Raw genomic sequence first — 4,225 nt, forward strand, 5'->3', positions numbered from 1 at the left:
CCGTGCTCCGCAACAAGAGAAGCCACCGCAATGAGAAGCCCGCGCACCACAACGAAGAGTAACCCTTGCTCGCCACAACTAGAGGAAGCCCGCGCGCAGCAACAAAGACCCAGCGCAGCCAAAAATAAATCAGTAAATAAATTAGTTTTTTAAAAGATGAATTTTTTAAAAAAAGGAAAGAAAGAAAAACAAAAGCAAACCTCTACTTTTAGTAACACCCATTGTGAACCGAGCAGAAGCCTTTGGGAGACATTTCAGAGGCTGATCACAGTTGCAGAGTGCTTGGGGTAGAGTGGGCTTGGAGTGACATAACCCTCTTTGGGAATATTTTCTCAGGCATCTTTGTGAGTTCTGTCCTGGTTTTCTCCCTGATTATCTTGTATTTCCTTCAGGGTTCGGTACATTGTGTGGATAAGAAATCCAGTTACAAAGTGCGAGTTTGTGGGTTTTTTTGCCTGACCTACCATCTACATTCAAGCTTTTCGAGGATGGCCATTCTTTTTTTTTGATAAATTTATTTGTTTATTTTTGGCTGCATTGGTCTTCGTTGCTGCACACAGGATTTCTCTAGTTGTGGCCAGCGGGGGCTACTCTTCATTGCGGTGCATGGGCTTCTCATTGCAGTGGCTTCTCTTGTTGCAGAGCATGGGCTCTAGGTGCGCGGGCTTCAGTAGTTGTGGCACGTGGGCTCAGTAGTTGTAGCTCGCGGGCTCTGGAGCGCAGGCTCAGTAGTTGTGGCACAAGGGCTTAGCTGCTCCGTGGCATGTGGGATCTTCCAGGACCAGGGCTCGAACCAGTGTCCCCTGCATTGGCAGGTGGATTCTTAACCACTGTGCCACCAGGGAAGTTCAGGATGGCCATTCTTAATAATATTGGTGATGGAATGTACATGATAGATAAGAGAGAGGAAGATATGAAAGATGAGATTCCAAGTGTCAGGAGTGTGCAAATGTGTGTTTGGAAGGGCTGTTGATTCACATGGATGAGGAAACATGGATGTGCCTCAGCTTTACGTGGGAGCGGAATCATGAGTTTTAATTTTGAGTTTCTGAAGGCACCTTGTAAAATCTTGGAACCATTTAACTAATTGATTTATTCAATACACTTTCCCAAGTGTCTGTCAAGCTCCAGGGTCTGCCTGGGCTCTGAGGACACACATATAAACCATTCAGTACATTTATGTTTTAATCATGCCACTCACATCCTGTTTACTACTCCAGCCTCAGTGTTCCCATCCAACAAATCCCTCAGAAGGTTGAAGAAAGGGGATTGTTTCTATATCTGGGTACCACGGTCTTTATGTCAGAGACTGTCCATCTCTATTTCCCAAAAGAGCAATTCAGCCTTACAAATCACTACTTTATTGATGGATGGATAAAAAAAAAGTTCCATGTGAGAAAGAAAAAAAAAGTAAGGAATTGCAGTAGGGATTGTAAGGGAAGCAAACTTCTGTGCTTTTAAGGTTCTTGCTGGCGGTTCCTAAGAGTTAAATTGACATAAGTTTGACCAGCAGGAGGAAAACATACACATTAAAAAAATACAAAAAAAAAAAAATACAGACCGCTTCATAATGTTGCGTGTCATCCTTGCATAAGGCCTATGCTAACTTACTCTGTATCATTCTGTTCCGATTTTATTACCCATGCTGTGGAAGCAAGCTCCATGCAAATTTATTTAATACAAGTTTTACATAACACGGGAGGCTTCACGAGGACTCAAGATGCAAAGAGATGGCAAAACTTAATTGTTTTTTTTTTTAAATCAATAATCACTTTTTTAAAAATTGGAAAAGTATAGTTGATTTACAATGTTGTGTTACTTTCAGGTATACAGCAAAGTGATTATATATATAGGGTTGGCCAAAAAGTTTGTTTGGTTTCAAGGAAACAAAAGACACATTTTTCATTTTCACCAAGAATTTTATTCAACAATGTATTCATTAACCCAACGAACATTTTGGCCAACCCAATATCTATATATTCTTTTTCAGATTCTTTTTCATTATGGTTTATTACAAAATATCAAATATAGTTCCCTGTGCTATACAGTAGGAACTTGTTGTTTATCTATTTTATATATTGTAGTTTGTATCTGCTAATCCCAAACTCCCAATCCATCACTCCCCCCCTTTCCTCCTAAGTTTGTTTTCTATGTCTGAGTCTATTTGTTTTGTAAATAAGTTCATTTGTGTCATTTTTTTTAGATTCCACATATAAGAGATATCATATGATAAAGCCTACTTGCTTTTACACTGGGTTATATAAGAGAGGTGTCTAGAACTCTCTCATTTACAACTTGTATTAAATAAATTTGCATGGTTCTTGCTCAGCTTTTCATCCTTAATGACAAGAATGTGACTTCCTTCTGAATAAGAATGGCATCTGTCAGCTGGGAATTTCACCTTCCTCTTTTAGGAAAAAGAAGGAAGGTCAGAGTGTTTTTCCTGTATTTGTGGTTTCAGGTGCCTTTCACTCAAAATAGTCAGTATGCCAGAGCTGCATAGTTTGGGGGTGGCCTGTAGCAAACTCCTTCAGGGTGAAGACTTTCTCAGTAGGGGAGACAGACGGAGCGCATCTCCAATTATAACAAGGAGAAATGGGGATTTGCAGCCAGAGTGTAGAGTGAGGGGGTCAGTGGATGGAAAATCACTGAGAACAGTTCCAAAGGTGGAACTCTGACTTAATGAGTCTAATAGGATTCTCGTTAAGGCAGGTCAAGGACTTAGACATTAAATGGAGGGATGAGGGACTTGATCAGTTATCAGAGGTGATCAGATATCAAGGGTGGGGGAAATGATTTAGTCGAATTCTTTGCCAAGACCGGGCTTGGGCATGTGGAAGGCAGGCCCAAGACCAAGGTCAAGGTCATTATTCCCTCAATTACAAATGCGACCTGGGGAGTGAATGGAAAGAATGGGAGGCCAGAGCTGGGGAAATTGATGCAAAAGCAAAGGGCAATGGAGGCGGGAGTGGGAGTGGGGATCTGAAAGGGAAATGGGGACTTGGAGGCAAGAATTCCTCCTTTCTCAGCGGGAAAGACATTCACACCCTCATTCAGTGCAAAGAATGGGATTTGACAGCTGTTTTAGAGAGTATTTTGAATATCACCAGAACAGAAAGAGTAGGCATACATCTGTTAATAATGGTAAACAAACTTAATTCTATTTACTATGAAAGCCCTAGGGGTGGGGAGTTGGGGGGGATGGGACATACTCTCATTCTTCAGATTTCTAAGAAATTACCGAGCCAGAACAGTAGGGTTTTTTTTTTAATTTTTAAATTTAATTTTATTTATTTATTTATACAGCAGGTTCTTATTAGTTATCTATTTTATACATATTAGTGTATATATGTCAATCCCAATCTCCCAATTCATCCCACCCCTCCCCCCCAACCCCCGCCGCTTTCCCCCCTTGGTGTCCGTACGTTTGCAGTAGTTTTTTTAAATAAACTTTTTTTTTTTAAGACACTTTTAATTTTAGAACAAGTTTAGATCTACAGAAAAACTGGAAAGAGTACAGAGTTCCCATTATACCTGCGACCAGTTTCCCCTGTACATTAATACATTATTAGTCCAACAAGGACCTACTCTATAGCACAGGGAACTCTGCTCAATACTCTGTAATAGCCTAAATGGGAAAAGAATTTGAAAAAGAATAGATACATGTAAATGCATAATACCTGAAACTGCTGAAAATGCTGTATATCTGAAACTAACACGACATTGTTAATCAACTATTCTCCAATATAAAATAAAAATATTTTAAAGAATAAATTTAAAAATACATGATGAGTACATTAGTATGGCAAATTTGTTACAATTGTTACCAATATTATTATTATTATTATTAGCTGCAGTTCATAGTTTACTCAGATTTCCTTAGTTTTTTTCTTTTTCTTTTTTTTTTTTAACCTAATGTCCTTTTTTTCTGTTCTAGGATCCCATCCAAGACATTATACTACATACAGTTGTCATGTTTTCTTGGGCTCCACTTGGCTGTGAGGGTTTCTCATACTTTCCTTATTTTTGACAACCTGGACAGCTTTGAGGCATTCTGGTCAGGTATTTTGTAGAATGTGCGCTTCAATTGGGATTGGTCTCTTGTTTTTCTTATGATTAGACTGGAATCATGGGTTTTGGGGAGGAAGACCATACATTTCAGTGTCTTTTGATCACATTTCAAGGGTACATTCTTTTTTTTTTTTTTGGCCTCGCCCCAAGGCTT

General features: G+C 39.4%; 1 non-coding gene across 1 annotated transcript; it reads right to left on the reverse strand.

Annotated features, from left to right (window-relative positions):
- Positions 1–1,549: 1,549 nt before the first annotated feature.
- On the reverse strand, positions 1,550–1,653 carry LOC118886010. The gene has a single exon (XR_005017641.1). It is a non-coding gene; the product is annotated as a U6 spliceosomal RNA (small nuclear RNA).
- Between the last annotated feature and the right edge of the window lie 2,572 nt (positions 1,654–4,225).

Source organism: Balaenoptera musculus, chromosome 19, assembly GCF_009873245.2.
Source record: "Balaenoptera musculus isolate JJ_BM4_2016_0621 chromosome 19, mBalMus1.pri.v3, whole genome shotgun sequence".
Taxonomy (NCBI): Eukaryota; Metazoa; Chordata; class Mammalia; order Artiodactyla; family Balaenopteridae; genus Balaenoptera; species Balaenoptera musculus.